Below are 8,607 nucleotides of genomic sequence, written 5' to 3'. Positions count from 1 at the left end.
TAGAGCCCATCACACCCGATCATCACGTGGTGTCTCAGCACGAAGAACTTTCGCAACAGTGCATACTCAGGGAGAACACTTGTACCTTGATAATTAGTGAGAGATCATCTTATAAAGATACCGTCGAACTAAGCAAAAATAAGATGTATAAAAGATAAACATCACATGCAATCAAAATATGTGACATGATATTGCCATCATCATCTTGTGCCTTTTATCTCCATCTCCAAAGCATCGTCATGATCTCCATCGTCACCGACATGACTGAAAGTGCGTTATATCGACTAGAGGGGGGGGGTGAATAGGCGATTTTTATGGAAGTCTTCAAAATGTGGAAGTTATGAAGACAAACGATAGAAATAAACCTATTACCCTGCAGCGGAAGGTAGACTACACTAGGCAAGCCATAGTCAAGTATTCAATAGAGTGAAAGCACAATGACTAATAGCAGCAATGTAGTAAGGATCAGGTAGGAAGATATTATGAAGCCAAACAGAACACGCAGTCACTCAGTGAAGATAAAAGATAGTGCAATCATACAATGACTTCACAAGGAGTAACAGTACGTAAAGAGAAGGGAAGGATGAAACCAGTGACTCGTTGAAGATAATGATGTGTTGGACCAGTTCCAGTTGCTGTGACAACTGTACGTCTGGTTAGGGCGGCTAGGTATTTAAACCTGAGGACACACAGTCCCGGACACCCAGTCCTGAACACGCAGCTCAGGACACCCAGTCCTCACCGTATTCCCCTTGAGCTAAGGTCACACAGACCTCGCCCAATCACTCTAGTAAGTCTTCAAGGTAGACTCCCAAACCTTCACAGACTTCGTTCACCGGTAATCCACAATGTCTCTTGGATGCTCAGAACGTGATGCCTAACCGACTGGAGGATTCACAGTCCTCTAGTGTAATAAGTCTTCAGATCACACAGACAAGAAGACTTAAGTGATGCCTAATTCTCTTTGGCTCTGGGTGGTTAGGGCTTTATCCTCGCAAGGAATTCTCTCTCAAAGGCTTCGAGGTGGGTTGCTCTCAAACGACAAAAGTCATATACTAACTCTGAGCAGCCAACCGTTTATGGTTGTAGGGGGTGGGCTATTTATAGCCACTAGGCAACTCGACCTGATTTGTCCGAAATGACCCTGGGTCACTAAGGAACTGACACGTGTTCCAACGGTCAGATTTCAAACTCACACGGCAACTTTACTTGGGCTACAAGCAAAGCTGACTTGTCCGACTCTGGACAAGATTCGCTCTCATAGTCTTCACTTGAAGACATAGGTTTTGGTTAAGCATCACTTCAGTCATTCTGACTGGTTCTCTTGGACCCCACTTAACAGTACGATGGTTCCTATGACTCCACAAAGAAGAAGAAAAAGAACTATGAAAGATCTAAGTCTTCGAGCTCCATAGGCTTCATGCGATGTCTTCTCTTGTCATAGTCTTCAATGTGAATATCTTCATATACCACCTTTGACATCAATGTCTTCATACATTTTTAGGGGTCATCTCTGGTAGGAAAACCGAGTCAATGAGAGACTTCTACCTGTGTTATCCTGCAATTCTCATAAACACATTAGTCCCTCAACTAGGTTTGTCGTCAATACTCCAAAACCAACTAGGGGTGGCACTAGATGCACTTACAATCTCCCCCTTTTTGGTGATTGATGACAAACTAGTTGAAGTTTTCAACGGGGAATATAATATGTGAAATTGTAAGGGATAAGGAATTGTCTTCATAATTTGCAAGGGCTCCCCCTGAAGATGTGCATATAAGTAATTTTCTTTTGGAATGCAAATGCACATGGCAGGTTGTGCTTGTGGAGATTCTCTTCAACTTATGATGACAATCCACTATGCATGTGAAGGTATGTGAAGATAATGACGTGCATAATGGAAAATGGACGTCTGCAAAATGATCTAAGTGCGGAATTTATCGTCGCACATGCGGAATTTATCATCGCATCACAAGGTGGCAAATAAGTAGCAGACGACCATTGAGTTTAAGTGTTACAACTCAAAGAACCAAATGTATCAAAACAAGAGTTGTAAACACGAAGCAAAATATTAAGCACCCGCCCATATGGACCCGCTTGAAGACTATCAAACTCGTATGCTTGTCCCCCTTTTGTTAGTAAGGACCAAATAGGTTCGAAGACATAGAGCATCTACTCGTTCCCATGAAGAGTAGGTGAAGCAGCAGGGTCGTCGGTGGTGTTTGGCGGTGCAGAAGAGCTTGGAGCAGTGTCGAAGCGTGCTGAAGGAGGCGGTGGTGAAGTAGCATCGTTGTCATCCTCGATCACTCTGGCATTTACAGTTGCAGCAGAGGAAGAGAATTCTGAGTCTTCAAGAGATGGAGTTCGTCGTAGCACTGCCCTTCGAGGAGGTGTGGAGTCAAACTTGAAGCGCTCAAAGAAGCCATCCTCTTGAAGATCATCTTGAGAACACATCAGCGTCAGCCCTTTCCATGTGCGTCGAGAGGTTTCATGAGCAACAAAGGCATTCTTGGTGGCAAGATTGCGAATGCGATTAACATCCACCAAGAGGCTTTGCATTTGACGCTTCAGCCAGTCATGATGCCTATCCTGTTTCTGATGAAGAGCCACAAGAAGCTCTCGGTCATTGAGAACACGAGTGCGCTTCTTGGGTCGAGGGGCAGTTGTACTGTCAGTGGCTTCAGTGAGAGCAGGTGCGGTGCACGTGTAGTGCCAGCCAAAGGATACACCCGAGTGACTGCTTCAACTCCGTCAATGTTCTGAGAAAAACTTTGATGCTCTGCATTCTGAAGACTTAGAAGTTCCTTGGCAGGCTCAGGATAGATGGCTTCAATAGACATATCCACATCAGGCAGAAAAATCCGATGATTGCGAGCAGATGGCTGATATGAGATAGCGGAGTGAAGTTTGATCAGCCACATTACCCATGGGACGTAGAACTTCAAGCCAAACAGATCAGAGCCTGATGCAGCAAGTTGGCGAATGAAGAAGTCATGTGCATTGAAGCATTTGCCATGAAGAATATAGAAGACCAAAGTCTTCATTGCACCTTCCAGCTTGGCATGTGGAGAGTGCCCTTTGATGGGCCAGAGAGTTCGCCTTATGATGTGATAAATAGTCCTTGGAAGATACTCTAGGTCTTCAACAAAGAACTCTTTGGGATATGCATCATCTTGGGGTAATGGCTTCATCATACTGAGCATCTGACTCATGTTAGGTTCAGGCTTCTGAAAGATGCTCTCCACAGTATCACTGTGAAGTTGACAGCCAAATTCGTAGAGATCGCCGGGAGTGGGTAGACCAGTGAGCTCAATGATGTCAAAGGCTTTGGCTTCGTGATGAGTGTTTCCTGTCATCCACTCCAGGTCCCAAGTCTTCGGATCTCTGTTATACCCGCGGATGTGAAGTGTGGCATAGAATTGGAGCAGCAACTCTTCATTCCAATGCTCTTGGTCAGTGACGAACGGCAGCAATCCAACCTCCTTGAAGCAATCTAGAGCTTCTTCCAGACAGGGCAGACCAGCTATTGCTTCAATGTCAAGACGCTTGTGTGGGAAGATGCGACCTTGATTTTAAAGAATGCAGGAGTAATAGCTTCGCTGCAGATAGCTCCAGAACCGATTAGATGATATTCTTTCCCTTGAGTAGGGGTTCCTGGAGCTATTGAAGAATGTGTTCTCTGCTCTGAAGCCATTGATATTGAAGGATCCAGGTGCTGATGCAGGACCTGGGAACATGTGCAATCTTGGGATTGGCTTCTGTACCTGAGGCCTGTGCTCGACATGATAGTCGAACTGAGGACCGGCAGCAGGCACAGGAACAGAAGCAGTGGGATCAGTGGCTCCGCTGGCTTCTGGTGCTTTTGTTGGCGAGGGCTCCACATTAGCTTCAGCCATGACAATGTCAGTGGCTTCATTGGTGTTGGTGGTGGCAGCCTCAAGATTTTCAACCTCCACTTGACGAGCTGGAGGGTCGGTCACAATCACGTTCTCCTCGAGAACCGCTTCTTGGTGGGACAGGGGAGTAGCAGCTTGTGGGACTTCTTCTTCATCGGCTGATGCAGCCGGAATGTCTTCAGCAGCTTCAGCTTCAGACGCAGAGACTGGAGGCCTTGGTCCTTTGCGAAGCCTACGCAACGCAAGCGACGCCTGTGTAGTTGGAGTTGGCTGGGCCTCAAAGTCTTCTTCCTCTTGTGGGCGATCAGCCCATGAAGCATCCTGAGCAATTGGCGTCAGAGGACAACCAATGCTGATGAGTTCGCTGTGCTCGGGCTGAGGAAGGACTGCACCATCTTCTACATGATCATGGTGACCAATGTCGTCAACAGCGATGGGATCAGCTGCTGGAAAAGTCTTCAGCTTCATGAGCCTCTGTGAAAGCAGGCTCATGGATTGTCAGTTGGCGTTCAGCGTCAGGACGAACCATGGAAATGGGTTCAACAATCAAGGGCTCTATGGGAGCAGTCCGTTCTTTTCTGGTCTTTCTCTTCTTCTTGGAGGGGGCAGTAGCAGAGGCTTCAGGATGTTTCCTCATCCTGGCTTCAGCCTCAGCAGTCCTCGTCTTCTTCAGCTCTGAAGCGGTTGACCGGGCCTTTGTCTTCGAGTCAGTCATGCTAGTTGGGAAGACAATTGGATCTGCTTCATGCCTTGGTGCGTCGGGTTCAGCCATAGTGGGCTTCTTCTTCTTCTTTGCAGCCATCCTGGGGTCGATGCCAGGACGCCCAAGGGCCTTGCGCTTCTTAGCCTCATTGTAGGCTTGCACACATCTGTCAGCCAGAACCTTCATGCGCTCACGAGAACCCTGAGCTTCTGCATGTTTCTTGAGAAAGGCTTCCTTGAGCTCGTGCAGCATAATCTTGAAGTTCTTCACCTCTTGCACGCTGAGCTTGGCCATATGCTTCTTGAACTGAGATTTCTCAAAGTCAATCTTCTGCTTTAGTTCAACAATGCGCTGGACGATAGCTAGCTCTGAAGCAATGGCGCCATGGAAGGCGACACTGAGGCCAATGGCTAGTTGCAGATCTTCGAAGCTGATGTTTGGTGTGTCAAACCATTCATCAATGAAGTTGTGGATGATTGTTACATCAAAGAGAGGCAGATCATTGAAGATTTCTGCTTCTTCTTTGCTCTTGATGAGTTGCTCAAGAGCGTCATCTGCAAGATCTTCATCACTTGACAGATCAATGGCATCATTGCGCAGAATGGCAGCAGCTGTTAGCTCTTGGCCGGTGTGTGGCAGAGGCATCTTGACCTTCTGGGGCTTGGAGATGCGTGACAAATCTTCAGGAGGTGCAGTTGCCAGTGGCTTCGCCCGTGAGATTTTTGGAGCAGAGGCAGGCTTTGAAGCTTTAGGCTGCTTCTTTGGCTTCGGCGCTGCAGGCGCTTCATCTGATTCAGCATTATCTGCAAGCTCATCCATGGCTGTCCCTTGAACCAAGATATGGGTGATGAGACCTTCAAGGTTGTAGAAAGGACCGACGACATTGGGTTCTGCATCACGTGTGCCGTCAGCCCTTGGAGCAGAAGGACCAGGGTTGAAGTCCAGTCCCAATGTCTTCTTGTTCTGCTTTGCTGAGTTCTGGGCAAACTGGAAGTTGCGCTTGAACAGAATGTCGTCACGACACCATAGCAGGGACGATGGGTCAGCATCCGCAGGCTGTCGTCCACGGACCATGCAGGGATAGAAGCCTTGTTCAATGGCTTCATCTCTGGTCCTGGGTTGAAGATTTTTGTAGAGGATGTCTCCCCATGGTCGCTTGATGGCATTCTTTTCAGCATATTCCTTAGTCACAAATCTGTATTTGAACCACTGTTCTGCCCAATAGCGTCGAATCCATTGGATTCGCGTCTTGCGCTGATTGTAATCCTCTTCAGGATCTGTCTTGTACAGCTCTGAGAGGTCATCAGGCAGATCTCTTGATGTTTCTCCTTGACGCTTTCTGCCACCCTTCCTTGCTGATTTTTCTGAAGCCATGAACCTTAATCTGAAAGGCTTCAATACGTTCAGAGGCTTCAAAGGTTTTCGCTTGCTGGACAAATAGGAACTGGCTTCGGGAGAATTTATGTGATGCTGTAAGAATTCTGCAAATGAATGCAGACTATGAGAACCAAGGGATTCTCCCACGGACATGTACTTGTGACAGCATTAAGGTGCGAGGGAAGGGGAAGAGGTCATATGCATTCTCAGAAGATTTTGAAGATAAATCAGTTTAGAAGACATTGACCTCATTGCGCAAAGACATTCACTCATAGATAAGGAGTTGGTTCCAGATTTGTACGAATCCACGGATCAGTACAAGTGAGGAATCTAACTACTTTGTGAAGCATAAGTGAATATACTAGGCATGTTATGAGATGCAGTATGAAAGAGATCCAACTTGTGTGAACAGAAACTGCTTGTGGTAGAAAGTGATAAAGCTATAGGATCAAAGAGGCCGTAAAAAGGAGGTTTTATTTACCACACGAAGAACTGCTAGACGGAGTGGGAGAGGAGGCCGAGCAGTTTGATCGTCCGTGCCCTAACTTGGCGACGGAGGACACCTACGGCGACGACAAAGAAGGCGATGTCCGCGGTCGGCGTGAAGACGGCGTCGGAGAGGTTGCGGCAGCGAAGCGCTTCGTCTCCGGCGTCGTCGAGGGCTAGCGGTGGCGCTAGGGTTCGTGCGAGAGTGGAAGAAGAGATAATGACTGCTGTGAGGTGTGTATTTATAGGTACAGGGGCGGCACTGTGTTATTACACAGGTGCCCCTGGCGATTCACATCTGAGGAACACGTGGCCATCATGCAGCATATTGGGGTTTGTTCCACGTCCCACGCACGCCTGGATTGTCGGGTGGTCGTTCCCACTTCTCCGGGTTTCAGGTGGAGGAGTGAGCATTGAAAACGGACTTAATGGTTGTCTCTGTATCTTCTGCTGATAAGGACGCAGAGAAGACATTCGACAGTTTCAATAGAATGCATATGATTTGGAGAGATAGAGTTTGAGATAGAAAGCATAGAGAGGTTAGGGTCCGATCACATTCACTTAGTTCAAAAGATTCAACGAGAAGACATAACTATAAGTGAATGCTGTAGAGAACAGAACACTAGTATATATATATATATATCTATATAATCAACATAGTGAAGGTAATCATGAAGATATGTTGAGATTGAAGCCAAACCAAATGTGAAGACATAGCAAATGTAACGCCATGAGTGAAACACTTCAAACAGAACATTTGGTGGTGGCGTTACCCACCGTATAGGAAGTATTAGACCCAGACACAGCGCACAATTATCGTGGCGCTCCGAAGTCAAATTCCACATTAATGTATTCACACTTAGAATGTATGTATTCATTGATTGAAGATATACTCTACTTCGTGTGTTGCACATCTAAGTCATCAATATGCATAAGTGTTAGGATGTGTGCCTGATCACAGGACATTTGAGGATTCCAGGATATTTAGCTCACACCGTAACTTGCAAAATCTCTTCTCATCCAAGGGCTTGGTGAAGATATCTGCCAATTGCTCTTCAGTGTTGACGTGTATGATATCAATATCTTCCTTCACAACATGATCTCTGAGAAAGTGATGACGAATTTCAATGTGCTTTGTCTTCGAGTGCTGAACTGGGTTGTTGGCAATCTTGATGGCACTTTCGTTGTCGCAGTAGAGTGGCACTTGCTTCAGATGAATGCCGTAGTTCTTGAGTGTTTGCTTCATCCACAAAAGCTGAGCGCAACAAGATCCAACAGCAATGTATTCAGATTCAGCAGTGGAGAGAGATACACAGTTCTGCTTCTTTGAAGACCAACATACAAGTGATCGTCCCAGAAAGTGACATGTGCCTGATGTAGACTTGCGATCCACTTTGTCACCAGCATAATCAGCATCCGAGAATCCAACCAGATCAAACTCTGAGCCCTTTGGATACCATAATCCTAGAGTTGGGGTGTGAGCCAAATATCGAAGAATTCGCTTCACAGCTAAGTGATGCGACTCCTTTGGTGTCGCTTGGAATCGAGCACACATGCAAACACTAAGCATAATATCTGGCCTAGATGCACATAGATAAAGCAAAGAACAAATCATGGAGCGGTATACCTTTTGATCGAACTCTTTACCATTGTCGTCGGGACCCAGATGATGCTTGGCTGGCAGTGGCGTCGTGAAGCCTTTGCAGTCTTGCATACCGAAAATCTTCAGACAATCTTTGAGATACTTCTCTTGAGATATGAAGATGCCGTTGCGTTGCTATCGTATTTGGAGATCGAGGAAGAACTTCAGCTCTCCCATCATGGACATCTGATATTGCTCTTGCATCATATATCCAAACTCTTCATTGTACTTCTGATTGGTGTAGCCGAAGATAATGTCATCCACATATATTTGGCACACAAACAGTTCACCATCATATGTCTTCGTGAAGAGAGTGGGGTCTAGGGAACCAGGTATGAAGCCTTTTCTCTTCAGGAAGTATTTGAGTGTGTCATACCAGGCCCGAGGGGCTTGTTTGAGGTCATACAGTGCCTTGTTGAGCTTGTATACCATGTCAGGATGTTTTGGATCTTCAAAGCCAGGCGGTTGTGCAACATACACTTCTTCTTCAATCTTGCCATTGAGA

The sequence above is a fragment of the Triticum dicoccoides genome, chromosome 5A (genome assembly GCF_002162155.2).
Source record: "Triticum dicoccoides isolate Atlit2015 ecotype Zavitan chromosome 5A, WEW_v2.0, whole genome shotgun sequence".
In the NCBI taxonomy this organism is placed as follows: domain Eukaryota; kingdom Viridiplantae; phylum Streptophyta; class Magnoliopsida; order Poales; family Poaceae; genus Triticum; species Triticum dicoccoides.
This window is presented reverse-complemented; position numbering follows the sequence as displayed.